The sequence below is a fragment of the Pogoniulus pusillus genome, chromosome 35 (assembly GCF_015220805.1).
Source record: "Pogoniulus pusillus isolate bPogPus1 chromosome 35, bPogPus1.pri, whole genome shotgun sequence".
Classification (NCBI taxonomy): domain Eukaryota; kingdom Metazoa; phylum Chordata; class Aves; order Piciformes; family Lybiidae; genus Pogoniulus; species Pogoniulus pusillus.
This window is the reverse complement of record NC_087298.1, coordinates 2,515,832-2,534,374: the sequence shown is the minus strand read 5'-3', so window position 1 is coordinate 2,534,374 and position 18,543 is coordinate 2,515,832. Positions and strand designations below refer to the sequence as shown.

Below are 18,543 nucleotides of genomic sequence, written 5' to 3'. Positions count from 1 at the left end.
TCGTAGGGCTGTGCTCAAGGCCTCTCCCCAGCCTCGTCGCCCTTCTCTGGACACGCTCAAGCATCTCAATGTCCCTCCTAAACTGGGGGGCCCAGAACTGAACACAGCACTCAAGGTGTGGTCTAACCAGTGCAGAGTACAGGGGCAGAATGACCTCCCTGCTCCTGCTGGCCACACCATTCCTGATGCAGGCCAGGATGCCACTGGCTCTCTTGGCCACCTGGGCACACTGCTGGCTCATGTTCAGGTGGGTATCAATCAGCACCCCCAGATCCCTCTCTGTCTGGCTGCTCTCAGCCACTCTGACCCCAGCCTGTATCTCTGCATGGGGTTGTTGTGGCCAAAGTGCAGCACCCTGCACTTGGAGCTATTGAACACCATCCCCTTGGACTCTGCCCATCTGTGCAGGCGGCCAAGGTCCCGCTGCAGAGCCCTTCTGCCTTCCAACTCAGTCACATCTGCCCCCAGCTTGGTGTCATTTTGTTTTCCCTGAGCTCTGGAAACCTCCAAAAAGAATCCCAGTAAGCATCATCTCAGCCATGGCAACTCTTTTGCCTGCTTCAGAAAGCAGCAGTGACTCACAAAAAGGGAAGTTGTTTCAATCTGATGTAGGAAGGTAAATACACACACACAGAGTCACCTAAATAGATATAGATATTTATATATATTTATTTACACATACATATATATATAAATATATATATTGAACCCTCCTCCAGTTCTCTCTGCAGACAAAGATTCAACAGCAAAGGTCTTTTGGGCTCTCTACAGACAATAGCTCTGTGGGGAGAGCAACAACTCTGCAGTGCTGAGAAATGAGCCCTCCAGACACAGCCAAGCCCAACCCTGCCAGCCTGGTGCAACTCCCTGCAAGTTTAAGTGTGATGGAATCCAAATTGGTTTGGTTGGAAAAAGATCATGGAATGGGTTGAGATAGAAGGGACCTTAAAGCTCGTTCAGTTCCAATCCCCTGCCATGGGCAGGGACACCTCCCACCAGCACAGCTGGCTCAAGGCCTCATCCAGCCTGGCCTTGAACAGCTCCAGGCAGGAGGCATCCACAGCCTCTCTGAGCAACCTGTGCCAGTCTCTCCCCACCCTCATTCTCAACAATTTCTCCCTCATCTCCTCTCAATCTCCCCTCTCCCAGCTCAAAGCCATTATCCCTTGCCCTGGCACTCTCAGCCCTTGCCAGGGGTCCCTCCCCAGCTGTCCTGGAACCCCTCCAGGTACTGGAAGGTTGCTCTAAGGTTTGCCTGCTACCTTTTTTCTTCTCCAGACTGAACAGCCCCAACTCTCTCAGCCTGTCCCCATAGGGAAGGCTCTCCAACCATCATAGGACAGCACCTACCATCACCTCCTTCTCCTAACTATCTTATCCCTAAGCTCCAGAGGATGAAAACTCACAACTCACAGAGACACCACCAGCACTAAACATTCTCTTACAGGCTCACCACTACTGCTGCAGGGTTGTTAGCTCCTTAGTCTGGCTCCTGCACACAGGTGACATAGAAGCTGAAGTGCTGGGAGGGGAGAGGAGAAGATTGATGGTGCCATGCAATGGAATTGTTGAATTGGGTTGGAAGAAACCCTGAAGATCAAGTCCAGCTGTCAGCCAGCTCACCACTAAACCACACCTGCCAGTACCACAGCTACACAGCTTTTAAATCCCTTCAGGGATGGGGACTCCACCACCTCCCTAAGAAACCTGCTCCAGGGCTTGGCCACTCTGTCAGGAAATAGTTTTTTCCCTAATCATAGAATGGCTTGGGTTGGAAGGGACCTCTAAAGGTCACCTGGTCCAACTCCCCCCTAATATCCAACCTAAACCTCCTCTGGTGCAACCTGAGGCCATTTCCTCTTGCTCTGTCTCCTGATACTAAGGGAGAAGAGACCTCACTCCAACCTCCTTTCAGGCAGCTGTACAGAACAGGAAGGTCTCCTCTCAGGCTCCTTTTCTCCACACTAAACCCCAGCTCCCTCAGCTGCTCCTCCCCAGCCCTGTTCTCCAGACCCTTCCCCAGCTTTGTTGCCCTTCTCTGGACACGTTCCAGTCCCTCGATGTGCTTTCTGGAGTGAGTGGTCCAAAACTGAACCCAAGACTGGAGGGGCAACCTCACCAGTGCCCAGTTGAAAAGGACAATCAATTCCCTGCTCCTGCTAGTCACACCATAGCCAATCCAGGCCAGGATGCTGGTGGCCTTCTTGGCCACCTGGGCACACAATGGCTCATGTCACACTGTTAATCAGCACCCCCAGGTCCTTTTCTGCCAGGCAACTTTCCAGCCACTCTGCCCCAAACCTGGAGCCTTTGTGGAGTTGTTGTGACCCAAGTGCAGGACCTGGCACTTGGCCTTGTTGAACCTCATCCCACTGCCCTCAGCCCAGCCAGCCAAGTTTGCCAGATCCCTTTGCAGAGCCTTCCTGCCCTCAAGCAGATCAACACTCCCATCCAAACTGATGTCATCTGCAGCCTTACTGAGGGTGCACTCAATTCCATCATCCAGATCACTGATGAAGACATTACAATAATCAATCCTACCAACACAACCAGAAGAAAATACTTCTATGAGGACCCAAATCTGATAAACTTCTCTTATCCTAGCAGCCAGGGGATGCAAGGAAAGGAAGAGTGAGTGCCCTGAGCCAAGGTAAAAGGCTCCATGTGCTGCTTTTCTGGCAGGGCACAGGTTCCTTCCCTTCCTGAACAATCCAAGCTGGTGCAGTGCATCAGACAACTGATTTCATCAGCAACCCGGGCTTTGCTTTCACAAGCAGGGATCAGGATGAGATCCAGGAAGGGCAAAAGCTCCCTCAGGGAGCAGGAGACAAAAGGATCAGATTAGCAGTGCAGTGGTGGGGACTGGAAAACAAAATATATTAGTTTTCAAAAGCAGGCTGGTCCCATGGGACTGGTAACAGCCCCCAGCTAACAAACACTGCCACTCCTGCAAAGAGCCATCAAAAGATGAGCAGAAAAGGCCATGTCTGTAAAATTCCTCTCATTTGAAAAGGGCCCACAGGTCACTGCCTAGCACACAAAATGCCTGCAGCATGAGGAAGATGCCTTATAAAACACAGCCATTAACACCCAACTCTTCCAGCCTCCAGCTGCTGTGCCCAAGGACAGCTTCCTCCTCTGCCCAGCTCTCAGGCTCTGATGTTCCCTGCCACAGCTTCACAACCTTTGCCACTTCCAGAGCCCTTCTGACAGCCACTCTGGCAAGCATGGAGCTGTTTTATACCAGAATCTGCAGGACAGCTAAATTCAGGCTTCTGCCTCCCCACCATGCACAAGTAGCTCACTCTGCCAACAGATCAGGACCACAGCTACTGTAAACCAGAGCATTTTTACCTGCTCCAGTGAGCTGTGTGGCTTTGTGTAGCTGTTGAGATACTGGAATGTGTCTAGAGAAGGGTGACAAAGCTGGTGAGAGGCCTGGAACACAAACCCTATGAGGAGAGGCTGAGGGAGCTGGGGGTGTGCAGCCTGCAGCAGAGGAGGCTCAGGGCAGAGCTCATTGCTGTCTACAGGTAGCTGAAAGGAGGCTGTAGCCAGGTGGGCTTGGGCTCTGCTGCCAGGCACCCAGCACCAGAACAAGGGGACACAGTCTCAAGCTGTGGCAGGGATGTTGGGAGGAAGTTGTTGTCAGAGAGAGTGATTGGCATTGGAATGGGCTGCCCAGGAGGTGCTGTCCCTGGAGGTGTTGAAGCCAAGGCTGGCTGGGGCACTTAGTGCCATGGTCTGGTTGGTTGGCCAGGGCTGGGTGCTAGGTTGGGCTGGCTGAGCTTGGAGCTCTCTTCCAACCTGCCTGATTCTATGACATGCAGCTCCATCTGTGATTTAAGGGACTGAGCCCAAAATACTGAAATCAAGAGCAGCTTCTGACAGAGGAGGAAGCCACCTGAGTGTTGTGTGCCTGGGATAATTCCTTCCATGAGGAAGCCACCTGAGTGTTCTGTGCCTGGGATAATTCCTTCCATGAGGAAGCCACCTGAGTGTTGTGTGCCTGGGATAACTTCTTCCATGAGGAAGCCACCTGAGTGTTCTGTGCCTGGGATAACTTCTTCCATGCTATGTGCAATGAACCAAGCATGCTGGCAGCAAGGGGCAGCAATCCAACAGCTCCAGGGCAAACAAACCTGGGTGGCTTTATGCTGCAGCCTGCACCTACATCCCCTCCAAGACTTCTGAACAGGGAGGAAAGAGAGGTCTCTCCTATTGAGCACAGGGAGAGTGAGTGCAAAGCAGTCTTTGGCAAACCCAACATCTGCCAGGTCACATGTGGATGAATTCCCTGCCAGAGTGATGATGTTTAACAGAAAACAGAAGATTGTCTGTGCACAGCAGGGGAGACCTGAGGAGGACACTCACACACCCTTGTGTTCCCCGAGTTCACTCTCACCAGCAGTGTCCCTCTGCTAAGGAAGGTTGGCTAATGAACTCTCAGTAGGGCTGAGGAACTCTCAGTAGGGCTGAGGAACTCTCCAGGGGCTCCTGGAGTTGGGTGATATTACCACAGAATCACAGAAATAGTCGGGTTGGAAAAGACCTCCAGGCTCAAGTCCAGCTCTGATCCCCACTCTACAGAGCTCACCCTTAAACCATATCCTCAAGTGCCACATCCAAACGATTTTTAAACACATCCAGGGTTGGGGATTCCACCACCTCCCTGGGCAGCACATTCCAATGCCTGACTACTCTTGCTGGGAAAAAAGAGACCTCCAACATTTTGCTTGAGATGGCAGCACAAAACTCTGGTGGTAAATCACAGAATGGGTTGGGTTGGAAAGGATCTCAAAGCTCATCCAGTTCCAAACCCTCTGCCATGGGCAGGGACACCTCCTGCTAGCCCAGGTTGCTCAAGGCCTCGTCCAACCTGGCCTTGAACACCTTTAGGGAGGGAACATCCACAGCCTCCTTGGGCAACCTGTTCCAGAGTTTCAGCACCCTCACTCTAAAGAGCTTCCTCCTAATCTCCATCCAAACGACCTCCTGTGCTCTCCAGCTAATAGGAATACCCTGGGGCCACAAGTCCTTTGTGCCCAGCCTCCTCCCAGTGGGTCCCTTATGGGATTACTGCAGCATCCAAGTAAGACAAATGACTCTGAGCTGGACTAAGTGCTACAGAAAGAGCATGAAAATGAGTTAACTCCCAGCCCTCTCTGTGCCCTGATGGAGGCCACTCTGCTGCTCTGGAGCCACTTCGCAGAAGGGGAGAGGGAAATGCAAGGCAGATAGCAGGAGTGAGTTTTGTGCCATGTGGTTCCTTGTGTTGAAACACAAAACTGAAACTGTCCCCCAACGCCTCCAGGCATGTTGTGAGATGCCAAAAGAGCCAGGACCACATCCAGGTCTGGTGCCAGTAGCTTTTCCCTGCACACAGTGGAGATGACCTCCACCTCCACTGTCCCTGAGCCTGGGAACCTACACCTGGATGTGCAGTGCTGGTGGGGGCAGGAATGACTGAGCACCAAAGCCTTTCTCATGGATTTACAGAACAGTTTGGGTTGGAAGGGACCTTTAGATCATCCAGTTCTAACCCTCCTACCATAGGCAGGGACACCTCCCACTAGCCCAGGCTGCTCAAGGCCTCATCCAACCCACCTTTGAACACCTGCAGGGAAGGGGCATCCACAGCCTCCCTAGGCAACCTGTGCCAGTGTACCCCCACCCTCACTGCAAAGAACTTCTTCCTCCTCTCCACTCTCACTCTCCCAGCTCAAAGCCATTGTCTCTTGTCCTGGCACTCCCAGCCCTTGTCCAAACTCCCTCCCCAGCTGTCCTGGAGCCCCTTTAGATACCGGAAGGCTGCTCTAGGGTCCCCCTGCAGCCTTCTCCTCTCCAGACTGAAGAGCCCCAACTCTCTCAGCCTCTCCTCCTAGCAGACAGAGCTTCTCCAGCCCTCTGATCATCTCCATGGCCTCCTCTGGACCCTCTCCAGCAGATCCATGTCCTCCTCACACAGCCACACAGCACCCTGGGTTTTAACTCACTGTGCTTTTTCTCTGTGCCTGCCCTCAGCCTACTCCCCCACTGGAAGCACAGCTATTCCCAGCTCCAAGGTTTTATGTATTCCTCCAAACCTGTTGGAATAAAAGCAGGAAGCAAAGCAGAGAGCAGGTTCAGCACCACCCCCCCCCACCCCGCCCCGACGCTGGTCTAGATCTGGAGCTGTGCCACCACTTCCACACCAGCCTCACCAGTCCTGGCGAGTCAGGAGCCCTGAACACGCAGCCTGGCATGAAACATGAATGTGTTAGCTGATAAAAAATGCCACTGCCTTCCTCAACCAACGCTCCCACCAAAGCTCTGATTTAGCTCTCAGCTTTATCACCCAATCTTACATCACTTCAGAGCCTTTTAAGGAAGATTTCCAGCCTCTTCCCAAATTCACCAGGAAACTTTGTTTTCTTTTTTTGTCCTTCCTCTTCCCCAGCCAAAGTTTCAAATACTCAAAAGCCAGGTGGGTGTTCGTGGAAAACTCTTGCAGAGAAAACCTTGTTTCGTGATATGGATGTGCTGGAGTTGTCCAGAGCAGGGCCACGAGGATGAGCAGAAGGCTGGAGCTGCTCTGCTGTGAGCAAAGACTGAGGGAGTTGGGGCTGTGCAGTCTAGAGAAGAGAAGGCTCCCAGGTGACCTTCTTGTGACCTTGCAGTATCTGAGGGGGGCCTGCAAGAAAGCTGAGGAGAGACTTTTTAAGCTGTCAGGCAGTGATAGGACTTGGGGGGACAGAACAAAGCTGGAAATGGGGAGACTCAGATTGGATGTTAGGAAGAAGTTCTTCAGCATGAGGGTGGTGAGAGCCTGGCACAGGTTGCCCAGGGAGGTGATGGAAGCCTCATCCCCGGGGGTGTTTAAGGCCAGGCTGGATGAGTCTGTGGACAGCCTGATCTAGTGTGAGGTGTCCCTGCTCATGGCAGGGGGGTTGGAGCTGGATGATCTTTGTGGTCCCTTCCAAACCTGACTGTATTCTCTGATTCTATGACACATGGAAGCTGGGAAGGGACTTTTCACAAGGGCTCATTGTGATAGGGTGAGAGGGAATGGATTGAAGCTGGAAGGGATGAGGCTTTGCCTGGAGATTAGGAAGAAATTCTTTACAGTGAGGGTGGGGAGACACTGGAATAGGTTGTGGATGCTCCCTCCCTGGAGGTGTTCAAGGCCAGGTTGGATCAGGCCTTGAGCAACCTGTGCTGGTGGGAAGTGTCCATGCCCATGGCAGGGCAGTTGGAACTGGAAGAGCTTTAAGGTCCTTTCCCAACCCAAACTGTTCTGTGACCCTCCAGGCACTGGAAGGCAGCAAATGATCAGTGCTGGGCCCAGTCCTGTTCAATGTCTTTATTGATGATCTGGATCAGGAGTCTGAGTCCAGCAGCAGTGAGTTTGCAGATGGCACCAAGCTAGGAGCAGGTGTTGATCTGTTGGAGGGTAGGAGAGCCCTGCAGAGGGACCTGGCCAGGCTGGATGGGTGGGCAGAGGCCAAGGGGATGAGACTGAACAAGGCCAAGTGCAGGGTTCTGCACTTTGGCCACAACAACCCCAAGCAGCACTACAGGCTGGGGCCAGAGTGGCTGAGAGCAGCCAGGAGGAAAGGGAGCTGGGGGTACTGATAGATAGTAGGCTGAAGATGAGCCAGCAGTGTGCCCAGGTGGGCAGCAGAGCCAATGGCATCCTGGGCTGGCTCAGGAGCAGTGTGGGCAGCAGGACAAGGGAGGTTCTTCTGCCCCTGTGCTCAGCACTGCTCAGGCCACACCTGGAGTGCTGTGTCCAGTTCTGGGCTCCTCAATTCAAGAGAGCTGTTGAGGTGCTGGAAGGTGTTGAGAGAAGGGCAGCAAGGCTGGGGAGGGGCCTGGAGCAGAGCCCTGTGAGGAGAGGCTGAGGGAGCTGGGGGGGTGCAGCCTGCAGAAGAGGAGGCTCAGGGCAGAGCTCATTGCTGTCTACAACTACCTGAAGGGACATTGTAGCCAGGTGGGGAGTGGCCTCTTCTCCCAGGCAACCATCAACAGAACAAGAGGACAGAGTCTCAAGTTGTGCTGGGGAAAGTCTAGGCTGGATGTTAGGAGGAAGTTCTTCATAGAGAGAGTGGTTGGCATTGGAATGGGCTGCCCAGGGAGGTGGTGGAGTTGCTGTCCCTAGAGGTGTTGAAGCCAAGCCTGGCTGGGGCACTTAGTGCCATGGTCTGGTTGACTGGATAGGGCTGGGTGCTAGGTTGGACTGGATGAGCTTGGAGCTCTCTTCCAACCTGGTTGATTCTATGATTCTATGACTCAAAGCCACCTTCCCCCCAAAAACACAGACACCATCAGCCCAGCAAAGGACAACAAATGCTCCCCATTAATGCTGGAGAACCTATGGGCTGAAACTGCAGGCAGTCTACACTGCTTGCAAAATCCAACCTAAGACTTAGAGCATCTACCACAGCAGGCCTGACCCTGTTTTCATATGCAGCAGCAAAGCAAAACATCCTCATAACCCTGCAGAACACAGAGCAAACAGCACTCTCTGGGACTACTCCAGTGCCACCCTATTAAACCACCAACATGTCCTTGCAGCAGCTGGATGCTTTTAAACAGCCACTAACCAGTCACAATCTTTTCATTTCAGGTTTTAAGCACTTTGCCTGGCAACTGTCTGAAGGGCAAATCGTGATGGAAGGAGGAAGACAATTAATTTGCTTTTATTCTGGAAGAGAGGATTATTGGAATAAATAAAATAATCAGCTTAGACAAGAGCACAGTTCCACAACTTATGACAGACAGAGGACTTCTCTTTCCAAAGGGAAGATTTTCTTGGGTGGAGTTTGCAAGGCCAGTGCAGAAGTTTTGGAGTTAAATAACCTTAGGCTGCTAAGTCATCAGCAGGAGGAAAGCTGCCATTTCAGAGACTATTTAATATAGCAACTCAGAACACCTCAAATAAAGACACAAAGGCTGCTTCTCAGCCTCTCTTTGTACAAAGATACATCCTTCCAGTGAGGGTGGGGAGACACTGGCACAGGTTGCCCAGGGAGGATGTGGATGCCTCCTCCCTGGAAGTGTTCAAGGCCAGGTTGGATGAGGCCTTGAGCAACCTGGGTTGGTGGGAGGTGTCCCTGCCCATGGGAGGGGAGTGGAACTGGATGATCTTTTATGATCCTTTCCAACCTAAATCGTTCTGTGAAACCATGAATCTGAAGCAGGCAGCTGCTGCCCTAGTCCCAGGTGTGGTGGGAGTAAGAGCAGCCATAGCACTAGGCACTAACTGCAGCAGGTCACTGGTTTTTAGGGTTCTCTCCCCATCCAAAGCTGTGCCCTCAGTAAATCCACATTGAGTTGGATGATATCCATGAACCTAACTGGATGTCAAGCACTGCAGAAGATATTGGAACCCATTTCAAAGGAAGGTGATATGCTCCAGGGAGACCTTCTGGTGGCCTTCCAGTGCTTAAAGAGGCTGATCAGAAAGCTGGGGACAGACTTCTGAGCAGGGCCTGTTGTGACAGGACAAGGGGTGATGGTTTGAAACTAAAAGAGATTCAGACTGGAGAGAAGGGAGAAATGTTTGACACTGAGGGTGGTGAAACTCTGGCTTGGGTTTCCCAGAGAAGAGGTAGCTGCCCCATCCCTGGAACAACTGCGGGTGAGGTTGGCTGTGGCTCTGAGCAACCTGCTTTAGTCAAGGATGTCCCTGCTGACTGCAGGGTTGGACTGGATGATATTTGGACCTTCCAACCTAAAGCATTCCATGATTCCATGCTAATGCTGGCTGATGGATGCAAAGGAGATGGGCAGCTAACCAATGCCCCTGTCTGATGCCAGCCTGTGACACGAGACGTTCAGTGTCACGACTACCACGGCTCAAAGAGTAGCTGACACACAGTGACATTCAGATACACCTACACACAGGGATTCAGTTCAAGGCAAGGCTTTTAACTCCCAAATTCCACTGGCAGATGTGGACCAGAGGCACAGGAGAGCCTTCAAGTTGCTATTAGGTGGAGGTGAAGTTGTTGTCTAGCAGGAATGTGCTGGGCTATCTGGGTAAGGACTGTACAGCTGTTCCTGCAAGTCTCCTCTAAGGAGCAGTGTGAGCTATAAAAAGAGTAGGGAAGTAGTGGTTCAAGGCTGCTGCAGCCTTGGGAAAGGAACAGAGCTAACTGATGGAAGCACAGATTCCCAGCAACACTAAGGGCTGTAAGAGTACTGAGAAATCAAAGTGATGATCTGGAAAATAAGAGGAGATGAAGAATTAGTGGGGGCTCCTGAAGGAGCAGAAGCAGGAGAAAGCAGCCTCTTACTTTGCAGTGGACTGCTAAAGAGGTTAAGGATGAACAACTTCTCCTGTTCACACCACATCCTGGTGAGCCATGTCCCCAGACAGGACACTCACATCGCGTCCCACACCCTTGCCAGGGAAGGAGCTGACCTGGGCATCAAGCAGCTGCAGTGGTTAAGCCAGCTCATAAATCTGAGCCTGGTTCCACGATCAAGCCTTGTCTCCCTCCACTGCTGGGACACCAGCAAATGCAGAGCTCAGAGCTGCTCCTTTGCACTCTCCAGCAGTGACTGTCCACATTCCAGGTGCCCAAGCACTGCTGTGTCGCAGCCACTGGAGAGGAAACCGCTAGGAAGAGCTGCCACACGTCCTGGCACCCCTGCCCTTCCCATGGGAACAGCCAGTTCTTCTCTTTGCTTCTCTAGCTGCAAGTCACTGCGGCAGCAAGTAGGTCATGGACTAGATGGTGCTTGAGGAGTCATCAGCAGTTCATTTGCTCTTCTTTGCTTTTCATTTTTTTCAGGAGCCACCAAATCACTTTGCCACCACCTTCAAATCCTCCAGCACGGCCCCATCCATCCCTCCACCCCTCCCTGGCCTCTCCTCTTCTCCTCCACTGCCAAGCTCACTGCTTCTGCACTCTCCTTGCTCTCTTTAATTCCATCTTTCCTCTGCAGATCTTTAAAGAAGGATTTTGCTTCTATCTTCCCTTCCACCACAGACCATATTTTTCCAGGCATAAGGTGCTAGAGTGTTTTGCTTCTCCAGCACTCAGAAGGCCAAAAGTTTGTCCTCCTCGATGATCAGTTCCACGGGAATGTGGTTCAAAACTGCAGCTCCTTCCTCTGTGCCCTCAACTTCACTTAATAATCCTCAGGGAGAAGGGGGGCAGGGAGTGCCCCTGGCCAGCTGCTGCTGCTTTCAGCCTTGCTGCAGAACCTTCTCAAAGCTGCACAGGGATACCATGGGAGCTGCTGGGGAGATGCTGCAAGGTCCTTCCCTGCTTTGTCCTGGACATGGAGAAGACCTGGCAGCCTGGCAGGAGGCCTTGAGACAAGAAGAGAGCACTGCCAAAGGGCACAAAGCAAGGCTGCAGCAGCAAGGAGCTAGTCAGGGTGTTAAAGACACTGAAATGCAGCCAGAAGGTGGATTTCAAAATGGCCAGGGAAGACAGGAGATACAACTCCTCTGAAGTCAGCCTCAGTAAGGCATGAAGGAGGTGGAGAAACGCAGTGCAGTACAGCAAAGCCTTCCTCAGCTTCACAGCAGAAACAGGATTCATCCCAGCAAATAATTACAAGGCTTAGATCATAATACCTGGTTTTCAAGTCATCCCCAATTGACTAAAGGTTGGCTGAAGCAGTTAGAAGGAAAAGAAGCAAAGACATCAGGCTTTGAAGTAGTCATCATCTGATTATTAAAGCCTGGGACTTGGATGCAGTAAGTTGTCCAACTTTCTCCTCCCCGTGGCTGCCAGGCTGGCTGAAGGCTTCCTCACATACACCTGGAAGATTGAGTTCCAGTTTGTGCTTTCTGTTCTGAACACAGCCCTTGGCTGCTAGGATACCAAAGAAGGGAGCAAGTCCCAAATGCAGGTTTCAGTTCCTCCACTGAGCAAAGTTCTGGTGACGGAGGAAGAGACAAACCTGTCCATAGAGGCAGAGCTTCAGATAGAACATTCCCAGAGGAGAGTCTCTAAATCCAGGTGGTGAAGCCTCTTGAAGAGCCCATCTCAGGAAAGCACCCAGGAGTCCCCAACACTGCCACAGTTATACACCAAAGGTAACATTTTTGAGTGGGGTCACATCTCTGGTCTCCCCAGATGACCCCATCCTGAGGTCTGCTGCCTCCCCCCACTGCCACCCCTGTTCCCATCAGCTGTGGCTCTCAGAGCCAGAGGTGCCCATGGCTGGGGTCACAGTCTGCCTCACAGCACACTGCACTGGGAGCTACCCAGGCCAGAGAACCAACCTTGCTTGGTTTGGCCACCCTGGAGGAGAGCTGAGGGGCTCCCACTCCATGGGAATACCCCAGCTGGGATCTGCAGAGCTCTTCCAGCTGAGCCCAAGAACACAAACTTTAAACCAACCAGAAATTGAATCTGGGTGCAGTTATTTTTTCTTTTCAGACTGATCAGGTCCAGGGCTTGCTAAAGAGGAGCAGAACTCCTCAGACAAAGAGAGCCCTGGACTGCGGGCTGAGACTCTCAAAAAGCTGTTCTGATCTGGAAGTACAAAGTCCCCAGGCCACCCAAAAGCTTGGTAAGGCTGAAGCCTGATGCTCCATGCATCCTCAGTCACTGAAAATTGCTCATCCTCCCAATTTCATTCTAAACCAAGGAGATGGAGAGGGTCTCTGCTCTTGGCTTTGAGCACTATGGGAACGGTGTTGCCTTTGTCCTTTCGCTGAGCCTTTCCCCCACTTTCTGGTGCCAGAGATGCCCACCCCAGTACTGAAGAACAAAGGTAAAAGTTAAAGCTGGATACATTTGATTCCCTTTCCCATCTGAGTGAGACAACAGATCTAGTAAAGTCACCCAGAGCAATGATGTCCTGCACTGGGGGAGAGACCGGAAGAAGAACCTCAGAGTTCAGCATGAGGACTGGTTCCAGAGCCACAGGACCTTGGGGTCCTGCCACAGAATCACAGAATAGTTTTGGTTGGAAGAGAACTTGAAGACCACCAAGTCCAACCTTCAGCCTAAAGGTGCTGGTAAAGCAGCCCCCACCCACACACTTTAGGTTAAAGCTGCCCTTGGTTTACATGTTCAGGTTTGTTGCAACTTTTCTTGCTTTTCAAAACAAAAACCCAACCCAACCCAAAACTATTTCCCAGCCCTTCGAGTAAATGCACTTCAAGCAGAATCTGATCATTTCCCTCTGAACTGATCCCCCCCCACACTCCCTTGTCATGGTGACAGAAACATTGCTGGCAGAAGATAAAACTCTTGAGATGGCAAACCACTGATCCACCACCAAGAGCCGTGCGGCACCGCTGGATCCCGACACAGCCGTGGGGCCTCCAAGAGAAGAGGCTTTGTTCTCTACCACTTCCAAAGCAGCATTCTAAAAACAACATCCCTCCCAAGACAGATTTATATTGCTGTATCTCTATCATTTTCCTCACCCCCATCCAAAGGAAGATATAATTAACCCATCCTCAATAGAAATTACAATGATTTGGAAACAGCAAGAAGCAATCTAGTTGCATTTGTTAGCTAATTATTCCCCCTACGCACACAGCCATCAATGTTCCCTAAAAACCATCACCCACAGAACAGACAGTCTGTGCTAGCCAGAGCTTCTAGAAAGGAGGGGAAAAGGAGGGACCAAGCCAAAAAAAGCCTTAGCGTTGGGGTGGGGAAATTCTTCTTCATGTACGCAGCATCCCCAGCTCAGCCAGGTCTGTACCACAGCTGCCCTTCTGAACGCATCTGACAGCGTTCAGCATCCACCTGCACACCACTGACAGCCACCACGGGGCAGATCCATCTGCAACATCCTGGAAGTGTTCTTTTCTTCACACCACTCCAAGAAACACGAAGCCATTTTCCAACACACAACGTCATAAACAGATCCTGCTGCCCTTGGGGGAAATTTGCCACCAGGAGGACTGTCAGAGCCATGCAGGACAGGGATTTTTCAGTGGCAGAGGCAAGAGGTGCAGCTATTGTTATCACTGACTCCTGGAAGGAGGAAGGGTGTGCCCTTCTTCCACTCGTACGCACTCCTGTGGCTGCTCTCTAACAGCTCCAGCTGAAGGGCAGTGAGTCCTTCCAGTCAGGCACACCTTTCCCCACCACCCCCCCAAGCCATTTGCTGACAGCTCCCCTTCATTTCCTCCTCCTTCAGAAGGAATATCTAGGTCTTGTTAAGAGGGAAAGACACAAGCCATGGCCAGTGAGCACTGCCTCTACCAGCTCAAACCAGCCAGGTAGTCCTGCTTGATGTCCCTGGAGCCCCCCAGCTTGGCCCTTCCATCACCTGTGCCTAAGGTATTTGGAGGCAGCTGACATCAAGCATCAGGGGTGGTAAATTCAGGTCCTCCTTCACCCATGCCTTTTGGAGACGAAGAGGTAAACCCCTGCTCACTCACTGGAAGCCAACAGAGGGTTTGCTTCCTGCAGGATGCGCCCAGAAAGCAGCAGCTGAGGAGGGAAGGACGGAAGGAAGGAGCTCAGCTTCACCTTGATGCAATCCCTGTGCCTGCTCACTTACCTGGCAGGACTCTCACTCCTCGACACACGCAAAGCGCCCATCCTTTAAAGCAAAGCCAAAACAGCTCAACCATTCTTTCTCTTCCCCCATCTGACACAGGTTTGCAGCTCCTCAGGCATGGGGAAGGGGGAGCAAAAGAATAGCAATAATTAGGAAAGGAAAACAAAAAAAAAGAGACTGTTGTTCTGTAGGCAGCCAAAAGCCAAACCCTTTAGACCTTTTTCTTTCCACCAGAAGCATGAGCTAGCGAATCCCCACTGGGTTCTGATCACAACTACACAGGACTGGGTGTTTTCAGCTCCCTTCTGAGCTGCCAACACAGCTCAAGGAGCAGGCCTCTCGCTCCCTACAATCACTTAACTCAACACGAAGTCACCCTGGTGCTCTACCCCAGCTCTACAGACTCCTCCTGTGCCTCAGCATGGCCTCTGAAATAGGCTTACTTTGGCCTGGAGGAAGTAAAGAAGAAAGAAACCACAACATGAAGGTCACCCATTAAAAAACAAAAAAAGAATCATTCCATAGAATCCCTCTTCCCCAGCTCTTAAGGAAAACACAAAACCAAACCAAGCCCCAAAACAACCTTCAGCAACCCCCTCAACCTGAAAGGAGAAGCACAGAAAGAGATGGAGATGAACGCCATGTACCTCCGTCAATTTTTTTCCTCGTGTCTTTAGAGCAGTTGTTTACTGCAGCCAACTGCAGAGAAATTACAGTAGCTTAACTCTCCAACTCCCTCTAAAGGATTAATCTTCCAGTGAGCATGCTCAGGCCAGGGCTTTTTGCAGCAGTTGCATCCATTTCATGAAATGCAGACATGAGGAAATGCCATTTCGGGACTCCGGGCGAAAGTTGCGCGACCCTCACACGCCACCAACCAAACAGCTGAAAGGAAGGAAGGGCTGAAGCCTCCCCAGAGCTCCAGAAGGGATCTCTGCCCAAGCCTCCAGAGCTGCTCTGAGGATTTCACGTTCTTGTGCCCTTTCAGGAAGGGGGGGGTGGTGGTTTCCCTGCGACACACGTTTCAAATGGCTGATCTTGGCTTTTCTCTCCAAGCTGGTGGACACTTCACCCACCCAATCCGAAGCCGAAAGCAGCTGCTTTTCACTGCCAGACTCCTCTTTTGTATCACTTGTTGGCTCATCTCAGCTTTTCCAGCGAGCAGGAGGACGACTTGGGGTGCGGTGGGGGGAGGGGAAGGTGAAGATTCCAACAGAAATGAACAGCTTTCCAAAAAATCGACTTCTCAACCTAGCTGCCCAGGAGCTAACAGCTCCCGAGACACATTTAACTCCACAGATTAAGGACCCATGCAAATGAGGATTTGTTGGTAGACAACAAATCCAGTGTCTAAAGGAGGCTGGTCAAGTAATCTTGTCCATTCTCTCCTAGCCCACTGTAGAGGAAAACTGCTCTGCTTGAGGTATTCCTCCCTCACCCCAAATGGTGCACCTTGGATTGGAGCTTTCCCGGGGAAAACACAGCTCCAAAAACCAAGGAGAAGTATTTAAGGCTTTAGGAAGAGATTCATCCATTTTCATCTCCCTTTTATCACCAGGGCGCTGCCCTTCCCCTTCCCATCTATCTTATTTTATGTTCTGTTGCTTAATTGCTCTTTGTAGCTGCTGGAGATCCAAGCCTCCCCCTCCCCCACAAAAGGCTCTGATTTCAAGTCTTAAACCCTGCTTGAGTGTGGGGCACAGAGAACAGACTCCAGCCTCTGAGCTCTGGGGAAACCCAGAGTGGGCTCCAGCCCAGGGTGGGAGATGGCTTCACAAACCAGCCGCCAGCCTGCACACAGCCACTACAAGGACCTGCTTAGGTGTTTGCAAAGCACAGTCTTGAGTGCCTTTGATGCCATGAAGCTCTTTTTTATCTTTCGAGCCCTCCACGTGAATCCCCAGGCAAGGCACCACGTCAGGATAGTGTTAAAGAAGGGCTATGGCTGCTTTTAAACCGAACTGCTCACCATAGCGACAGGCTCTGGAGGGGCTGAGAAAACGTATGGGTGACACTGGGTATTTTGTTCTCCTGTCACCTAAACAGAATCACCCACGGAAAAGAAACCTCTGCTACCATGCATTAAAATAGATGCCTTGTTTTATTTAGAGAGCATCCAAACGGCTTGCTTGGGATGTGTCACAGCACAGGCTGCTCAGCCACCCCTCCCCGCTCCATCCTTTGGGGACTTCCATGAGTGATGCCTGCGCTCAACCTGCCCTCACCTCCCACCGAGCTCAGGTGCTGCTGAGGCTACCCCAGCTTCTGGGTTTAAAGCCAGGGTGGGAATCTGTCCCTGAAAATGCCTGCAAAGAAAAATCCCAGGCTTTAGAGCAGGCAGATGTGAAAGCCCTGATACAGGAAGATCATGTCCCAGGCTTCCTCCTTCACTGCAGGATTACACCCAGACACGAGGTTGGGATAGCAGATATGGAGCTATCCTGACCTGTCATTCCCAATTTGGATAGCAGTCATAGTCCCTGAGAGTTTAGACTTTGAAGATTGACTGCTATTGATTCTTCTTCAAGCGAAGAGCCCAAGCTGGCGATCAGTCAATAATAAGCAATTACTCGACAGCCTCTTATCTGCAGATGCCAGCCCAGACAGCTCGATTCCGAGAGGCAGCAGGTCAATAAATCAAAGCTGTTCTCAGATTTTAAACCACCATCATTTAAAAAGCCACCCAGCCCTCACCCTGCCTCAGGAGGCAGCCAGGCCAGCCAGGCTCCTGCAGAGCACTAGGGAGGTGTATCACTAATTTACCCACCAGGAGATAGGACACGATGTGGTGAAACCCTCCTCTGACACTCCTCATTTGTCACAGGGAGCATGAAAGTTGCAGCTGGATGGAGGTGATGAGAGAAAGAGGAAGAAGAAAAAGACTTCTTCAAACAATTACTTCCAGGGAACCACAGAGTCATAGTGTCACAGACTCGTTCTGGTTGGAGATCTCTAAGATCATTGAGTCCAACCATCAACTAACACCACCATGGCCAATAAACCACGTCTCAAAGTGCCAGATCCACATGTTCACAGAATCATAGAACTGGCAGGGCCAGAAGGGACCACAAGGATCATCCAGTTCCAACCCCCCAGGGACACCTCACACTAGATCAGGCTGTCTAGAGCCTCATCCAGCCTGGCCTTAAACACCTCCAGGGATGAGGCTTTCGCTACCTCCCTGGGCAACCCGTTCCAGGGTGTCACCATCCTCATGTATCTGGATCACCTCCAGGTGCTCTGCTTCTTCCTGGCCTGAAAACTGTGACGATTCCCTGGCCTGAAATTGTGCCAGAGGAGGTTTAGGTTGGAGGTGTTCAAGGCAAGGTTGGATGAGGCCTTGAGCAACCTGGTTTAGTGGGAGGTGTCCCTGCCCATGTCACAGGGGTTGGAACTGGATGATCTTTAATGTCCCTTCCAGCTTAATCCATTTCAGGAATCTAAGAATCTACCACAGAAGGCAGGGATCTGAGGACATGGTCTGAATGTCCTCAGTCTCCAACTCCATTCAAGGACTGGGAGGGAAGGTCAGGTAGCAGATAAAGAGTTACTTCATCTGTACCTGCCAGTTGGGTGAGACTTCTTGTGAAGCAGCCTACTGAGGTTCTCACCTCTAGCTACACACAGTGCCTGTGGTTCTTCATGTCACCAGGGGCTGGGCCAGCAGGAGTCTGTGGGAACATACAGCCAAAACCTGAAAAGGATTTCTCCTCTTGTTACCACAGAGCATCTTCAGGTGGCTTCTGCACCGTCACCCTAGTCTGCAACATCACAGCAGAGCATGGCAGAGCCCCCAGGAGAAGAACTGCATCGCTCTCACCATCTGCAGTAAAGCCACAGCACGCCAAGGCAGCAGCTGACAGGATCCCACAGGCTGTGCCACAGAGAGCTCCTCAGTTCTGCAGCCTACCAGAAGTATTTCCACACAATACCTGCTGCCTTCTGCTGTGAAATAAGCTCCCCCTTTCCTTCCTCCTTATGTACAGATGAGAAGGAGGTCAGTGCCTCCACCCCATAAGGACACTGAGGGGCTGGAGCAGGTCCAGAGAAGGGCAACAGACCTGGTGA

At 51.6% G+C, this 18,543-nt stretch overlaps 1 protein-coding gene across 2 annotated transcripts in view; it reads right to left on the bottom strand.

Moving 5' to 3' along the window:
* Positions 1-18,543, bottom strand: part of EHMT1 (euchromatic histone lysine methyltransferase 1) — a 153,313-nt gene that overhangs the window by 111,482 nt on the left and 23,288 nt on the right. The window contains exon 1 of one of the 2 annotated variants that reach the window (XM_064171532.1): positions 14,476-14,497. The exons of the other annotated variant lie outside the window; for it this stretch is intronic. The gene's annotated coding sequence lies outside the window, so the exon portion shown is untranslated. Of the gene's footprint in view, positions 1-14,475; positions 14,498-18,543 lie in introns of those variants that run through there. 2 annotated transcript variants of the gene reach the window in all.